This window comes from Lytechinus variegatus, chromosome 3, assembly GCF_018143015.1.
Source record: "Lytechinus variegatus isolate NC3 chromosome 3, Lvar_3.0, whole genome shotgun sequence".
In the NCBI taxonomy this organism is placed as follows: Eukaryota; Metazoa; Echinodermata; class Echinoidea; order Temnopleuroida; family Toxopneustidae; genus Lytechinus; species Lytechinus variegatus.
This window is the reverse complement of record NC_054742.1, coordinates 56,295,682-56,304,040: the sequence shown is the minus strand read 5'-3', so window position 1 is coordinate 56,304,040 and position 8,359 is coordinate 56,295,682.

Genomic DNA, 8,359 nt, shown 5'->3' with positions numbered 1-8,359 from the left:
CTAAATTAGCACTTCATTTTTTTACAGTGTATCCTGAAATTCTCAGCACATTCTTAGAGTAGGTGAGGTTTTTATATCCGAAAGAAATTTAGAAATGTATATACATATATTTAATTCAATCGGGCGTCTGATAAACATTATTATTATAAAGAAAGTGAAATTGTAACATTTATTCAATAAAACACATTAAAAAAAATCACATCATTCACACCATTATGATCTATAGTATTGAATCGAAATAGCAACATTACCCCTCTTTTTTGGAGGTGGAGGGTAGGGATTTAGTGATTTACCAAAACTAAACTTAGTCTTCAACCTATAGTCTATGAAACTGGAGATGGGGAGTGGGAGGGGAAGATCCTGTTCAGTTTGTTCTGTTGAGGATGCGCCACTATACAGCAAACCAGGGGAGCGTTTCATGAAAGGACTTGTCAGACGTTTTATCCGACAGTTACTATAGTAAGAGTGCTTCTCAACCAATCAGAATCCAGGAAAGTTGTCAGATCTGACAACTTGTCGGACGAAAATATTGATGAAACGCCCCCAGGTCGCCAAACCCGTGCAGATAGTGTTATAAGGTTCCAGAAAGTCACTGCACCATCTCATGTCAGTAAACACGGTTCACAAACAGTTTAGGCTCTGTCATCTTTGATAAAAAGACTAGGTGAACCTGCACCCCCCCCCCCTCCAAGGGGCATACATTTTTGAAAATTTAAAAATCTATCTCTCATTACCGTCATACCAGGGTATTGTTATTACTAGTATCACAAACCTAATTATTTACCACCTTCTAATATCTTGTTCAAAATGCTCGTTTATTCAGCACAATATATTACACTGTATCTCACAAAAAAGTAAAGCCGTTTTCAGAGATAAAGATTTCGCTATATCATTGTTTTACTATAAATTAAAACGGGTCCTCCTCAGGTGAAAGGGCACAGTACACGATCGTGAGGGGGCATTTTTCTTGCATAAAAAGAGCACTTTTTCAGTACTTTAACAAATGGGGGAGGGGGCACTGTGCCCCCCCCCCCGCAGGATCGCTGCCCGTGATGTAAATTAAATATAATTCATTTGCCTTTGATTAAGAAAAACAGGGGAATCCGTTTTTTTTTCTTTCTGGGACCTACTTTGGTTTTCTTGTGATACAATGATAAACTAATTAACAAATACACTCCTGTTAGGTCAGTACTTTCATCCTACTCAGTTCCCTAGTTGTTCCCAAATGTACAAAATTAATGGGGGGGGGGGAGGTATATGGGCTTTGCTCATGCTGGCTCTGTTCTATAGAACGATCTTCCCCTGTTAAGCTGAGAATGCACTTCCATTGACACCTATAAAGCTTACTTAGACGCATTAAATGCTTCCAATACTCTCAATAGTCAATTACTCTTATTTTTATCATCGCAGGTATATACTTCCTTTTCTCTCTCTTGTTCTCTATCTCTCCTTTTTTACCTGCACCTTGGGCACTCTGCGGAGTGGATTTGGTACATTATAAATCCTATCTATTATTTATAGATAGTTTATATTTTCCATATATTTTTGTTGGCTATCATGAAAACTTTCATAGTTATACCAGTTTTGAAAACACTTGCAATCACCTTAACTCCATATATGGACCTGGTACGTGTTTCAGAGAACTATAAGTTAGGTAGGAATGACTTTACAAATGACAAGTGACCCCTCCTTGTCATTTAAATCAACACCAATAAAAATGGTGTTTATCTTTAACTACAAGAAAAAGGCAATTGTAAAATTACACAAGCTTTATAAATGGCTTTAAGCTACCCTTGCCAATGACATGTCATTTTTTTCTCTCAGCGAATCAGCTGAAAAGAATTCATTTTTGTTTCCTTAGCTCACAACAGTTGTAGCTGAGGTATGTGTGCATGAACATAATATAAGAAAAGCAAACAAAAAGCACAGAAGTCAAATGAATATTTAGTATTTTTTTTTATTTTTCTCCCTGTATTAATACCAATACAATCCTTCTCAAAAGACCTCTGTTAGAATAATACCAACAAAGCTGAACAATATTTATATAGTAAATATATAATCACTGATCTGTAAAAAGCAACTACATAAAATATTCTTGATCATCATAGCTGTAATCATCACCACCACCACTGCCATATGTCATGTTACCCCAGTAAAATAGAATTATATATATTCCATTTGATCAAAAGTTTACCCAAGAATAGACATATACCCGTCAATGATTCAGTTCTTGATATTTAATTATACATGTATAGTGTGCACGGTATAGTCTTTTAATGTACTCTAAAGGATGCAAATAGATCTCTATCAATTGCTACTGGAAGGGGGTCTGTTGTATCCAATAATGGTATATCATGTCATTCTTTTAAGGTACTTGTCATGAATTTGAGCAGCTGGATGTACAATCAATTATAAAATGCACCTGAAAGCAAAGGTACTTTTTTTCTCAAAGATGGATGAAGATATATAATATATCAATTGAAAAATAATGAGAGAAATGTTATATTCTGTTTTTCCAATGGGCATTTTGCTAAACTGACAAACTCTTGAACTAAAGAGAAGAATAAGATAATGTAATTTTTACTGAAAAACATTGCATTCTATCTCCGACTTTAGCACAGCCAAAGGAATATTCATCCAGGTAATTTGATCATTTGAATCTCACCCTTATTCAAATTCCAAACATTTCTTATATGGAATAAGAATTGGCAAAGAAGTCACAGCTATATCAATATTTTGCACTTGTCAACAAAAAATGGATAGGCATTTCCCCGGCTTTATCGAACTGTCATTCAGGGGCCCCATTTCATAAAACTTGTTATAATAGCAAATTTACAATACAAGTTAAAAGCTACAGAAATCCTTCATTCTGATTGGCTGATTGTAAGCTTGTTATAAGTAAATTTGTTATTATAACAAGTCTTTGTGAAACAGGAGCTTCTTCTGTCATGTACCATCTCTCATATACCTCGGGGCAGTTCTTATAATCCATGAAGGTCGATGATAGATAGTGATACCGGGATGACCCATTAAAGAAAGTTTCAAGTTTAACAGTGTTTCTCTTTCTAAGAATTTCCCTCAAAGATTCTCTACACTGGGTTATTTGGTTGCCCATGAGAATCAAAATAAATCCCATGTCAAGTGATCAATGACACAATGTCACAAGCATTAATTGATAAAACAAAACCCTTTTAGCAGAATATGTATTTTTTTAATTGAGGGGGATTCACAGCTAGGGAAAGTTTTGTTCATCTGCCAAGAAAACAAAATAAAGTCTGCTTCTTTGCAGAATAATCATTATTTGAAAGGACTAAATTTTAAAAGGAAAAGTGAATAGGATTGCATATTCACAAACAAGTGGAGCACCTCTGGCAGTCTCACCTGCATTACACTATTCAATATAGCAGCAGAGCAAACTTTGAAAAACAATTATTGAGTATTATTGAAAAAATCATAATAAAATACCTTTGTCTTTGGTCATGTGACCTGAATCTCATGCAGGATGTTCAATGATACTTGATTACTCCAGGTTTCATGAACTAGATCCATGAACTTTCAAGGTTACCATGGCAAATCAACAAATACCCCACATGACCAAAGTTTGTTGACCCAATGTGACCTTTATCCTTTGTCATGTGACTTGAAACTCAGGCAGGATATTTAGTTTTATACCATTACCCTTATGAAGAAGTTTCATGAACTAGATCCATAAACTTTCAAAGTTATGATGGCAATTTAACAAATAACCCGACATGGCCAAAGTTTGTTGACCCTAAATGACCTTTGACCTTGGTCATGTGACATGACACTGAGGCAGGATGTTAAGTAATACTTGATTACCCTTAATATGTTCAAGTTTCATGAACTGGGTCTATATACTTTCTAAGTTATGATGACATTTCAAAAACTTAACCTTGGTTAAAATTTCGATGTTGATTCCCCCCAACATGGTCTATGTTCATTGACCCTAAATGACCTTTGACCTTGGTCATGTGACATGAAAATCGGGCAGGAAATCAAGTAATACAGGATAACCCTTATGTCAAAGTTTCATGAACTAGGTCCATATATATATATATATGTATGATATTTTAAAAAGTTAACCTTGGTTAAGATTTAATGTTGATGCCGCTGCCGTTGGAAAAGTGGCGCCTTTAGTCTATGCAGGCAAGACAAATAATGATACAGAATTTTTCATATCATGAAAGAATATCTTCAATTTGAAGATGAATAGCAGTCCTTTGATTACCCCTGAAATTAATTATAATTTATTTCATTTTATATGAATATGAATTTTTATAACTTCATGATTTTTATGCCTGTCCAGTTTCATTAATATTAGTCTTTACAAGTTGTCAGGTCACCCCATGCAGAAAAAGTAAAGGCACCCGTGATAGTGACAGGATAGCAAGAACAGTTCTCTTTTCCTGAAAAATTGGCTGCATTAATTTGAAAGAAAAAGGGGTAATATAACGATCTAAGGATTAACCCAGATGAATTAGCATTGAAATGATTGTCAATATGCAATAATTAAGTCGGGGTATAGCATTGTAATAATTTTGTTGAAATCAACAGATAAGCATAGCGATCGACCTACGTAGAATCAATAATTAGTAGATATATCAATTCCACTCCTTTCTTCTCTTAAGATCATTCACAATTTAACAAAACCCTTTTCAAGACCTAAGGTAGATGACTACATTCCAAACATCATCTTCCAATGTATCTCTTCAATATTAAATATTGGATGAACTTGCTCAGAACAAACATTTGCTGATGATAACATAGTGAATCCTATTAAAAGAAGACTATCTAATAGTTGGCTAGGATATCAAATCAATAATAAATCAGTAAATCGATGCTATGTAAATAATGGAATGTTAGTATGTAACCTACACCATTTCACCACAGCTCAAAGCAATGTAATATAATCATAAGAATATATAAATCCCTTAACATAAGGCATATATCTGAAGCTGCAAACTGTACATATCACACAGGGGGAGGGTCCGTGAGGTCGAGGGTCCACAGGGCCGACATTATCACATTGTACTTTCTTTCATCAAAATGTTGGTCTTACCCAATTGAAGACTTGCGTCTTAGCATATTTTTCAATATGAATTCGAAACACACCCAAGACCAGTTGATGAAGCTTCGGTAAAGAACAATTAGTTATGAGCAAAAATTATGAGAAAATCGGCCCTGTGGAGTCACGTCCTCTTGAAAAGACCCCAAATTCCCCATCACATCCACCATAAAAAACACCTTTATATTATGCAATACTGGATACTGACCAGAATCCCTTAGGGTTATTTTCTTTCTTTTTTCAGAGTAATACTCAAGCATTAAGAAAAGTAACAAGAAACACTTAAAAGAAAACTCACAAGCAGTAATGACACAGGTGTAATAAGTGAACCCTTGGTTCTATCATGGGGTAGCCAAGATGCAAACATATTTTCCCCGTAACCATTTTGTCCATTCTTTCTGTTCCACCGATAAACCGTTTTGGCATGTTTGAATAAGGCTACAAATTAAGTCTTGGACTTTGATATTTTCAAAGTCTTGTGACAATTTGAGTCAAGAAAAACTAGAAAATGTTTCCATGAAACTCACCAAAATGTTTAAGTTATTTTAAAATTAGCTTGTTGATGCAACAGGTTCCAGGTATACTGCTTAAAGGGGAGGTTTACCCTAAAGAAAAGTTTGTTGTAAAAATAGCATGAAAAAAAATATCGGTGAAGGTTTGAGGAAAATCCATTAAAGATAAAGACAGTTATTGTTAAAGTTTTGGATTTGTGATGTCATAAACAAGCAGCTCCCCATTTGTTATGTCATATAAAATGCCTGAATTTCAAATTTGTAAAGGTTTGTGATGACTTACTTTTTTTTGCTTTTTCAGGAATGGGTGTAAAATGAATTGTCTATTAATAAGGTACAGTAAAAAAAACATTTTCACTTTTCTGAGAAATTAAATTTCATGGATTTTTTGCTATTTGATGTGTAGGGAAGTTTCTTGCATATGACGTCACAAATCAAAAAAATTAACTTTTTCATTCTTTGTCTTAAACCTTCAGGGATATTTGCATTATTTTTTCTGCTATTTTTACAATATTTTTTTTTCTGGGTAAATTTACTCTTTAAATGTTGAAAAAAAAACCCCCAGCAAAATCATTGATTTTAGGGGGTGCCATTTAAACTGAATTGCAATCAATTCCAAATTTTGTAATGGAAGTTGATTTTTATCTATACTTGCAATTAATTGCTGTAAAAAGCAGACCAGCAATTAATTGCAAATTGTTTACTAATTGTAAATAAAATACATGTTTGGGACCTAGAAAAAACTGGCTTGATATTGATTACAAGTTTCTTACAATTTTCAATGAGATCCTTTGATATCTTCACTACAAAAAAAAAGAGGGGAAAAACAATAATGTTAAACATTTATGTCACTCTGGGAGCTGTGGGTGCATCTGTAATCCAAGCTCTTAAGGTAAGTTACAAATTGATGCAGACGTTTGAGGTTCAAGCCCTGGTCACATCTAATGATGGTGACGTATATAATCATATCTGATTCGATACACATCTGACAAAACTTAATTACACACACTCTGGCTACCCATACATAAGGGGCTGTTACACCTAGTCATTCTAGCCAGCGTATGCCAACATCTGCATGGTCAGTCGTTTTATCCTTTAATTCCATACCTAGATATTAAGAATTTTGCATTTTGTTAAACACAAAATATGGAGAATGAAAACAAGAAATAATTTATGTGGTTAACACAACTCAATACTTGATATCAAAAAAAGGGAATAAGGAAAGAAATTGCCATAATAATAATAATAATAATGGTATATTTACCCAGAGTAGCCACTTCAGTTCCGAAAACTGGTCTCACAGAGTGCCCTGCTATTATTTTTACCCGAACTACAGCTTGGCTACTTTGGTGCTCAAGCATTTGAGGAATTCATTTCTACCGGGTAACAATTCACCTCACCTCGGTCGAGTGCAGCACAATGTGGGTAAATTTCTAGCCGAAGGAACACGGGCCATGGCTAGGAATCGAACCCATGCCCCTCGGATAGAAAGACAAGAGTCATAACCACTAGACCATGATGCCTCCATGATGTCATAGCCTATGCATGTCAGCAGCATACCCTGTTGAAAACGTTCAGTTGTGTCAGCCCCCCCCCACAGACCATAGAATTGAACCCTAATTTAACTAAGCTCTGTGGGCGTCAGCCATTGAAGGAAATATATTTTTTTGAACAGGTCAACTGAAAAACATAAAGAGGAAGAAATAAGATAGCAGTGGAATTAAATCTTCATACAAAGATGATTGTACTGGAATTGTACTTCATAAATCTTCAATGATCTTCTATAATTTGAAGACATTAATGACATGTTACTTACATTACTCAGCCTCTAAATTGTTAAATTTGTATGAAAATTCAATTCAAGAAGATAACATGCCCTGATAAATGCATTTGTTCATTTTATCACCATTTTGTTCAAACAGCAGCAGTAGCGTGTATATTTATTTATAGAGAGCAAAAAAATGAAGAAAAAAAAACCAAACTAAATACCCATTATAATCTCAAATTATTTGCATTTGTTCAGCCTTTCAAAATGAGGTATAAAATAAATGAGTTCGTAGCAAATAAAAAATATCAAATAACGATAGACAGACAAGGAATATTATTGATGGAAGAATAATAGATGTAAAATAGAGCAAGCAAATCAACAGATAACTGTACACTAAGACACATGAACAATACTTTCCTCTGGGTGTCTTAAAGTAAAAGATAATTTGCGGTGTCAAAAATATTAACAATGTATGTGGTCTTTGAATTCAACTTTTCGACACACACTTTGTGAATTTTTAAATTTATATCACTATTGAAACAAATTAAACGAATAAAGTGTGAAATTTAGTCCAACTAAATTTGATTATGGAAAGTCATTAATGTTATTGTTTGTACAAATTTGTATGTCTGCAGACAAGGCTCTTCAAGGCATTGTATATAGGGGTATTCCAGACAGGGAATAATATGATTGAACAGATAAAGTAAAATCAGACAATCAGAACACTGAAAATTCTATCAAAATCGGACGTGGAACAATAAAGTTATGACATTATAAATTTTGCATTATTTGGTGAAATAGTTCTATGCATGTCTTCATGAATATTGAATGAGCAAACTGATGAAATCGTATTCCCTTTTAATTTCATTATCCATGAATGTCAAAAATTGATTGACAAATAATTTAATGTGTAAGATTGTTGTAACTTATTTTTAAAAAAAGGACATATCGACATACCATACATACATGTATTAAATTATGCAATAATCATGC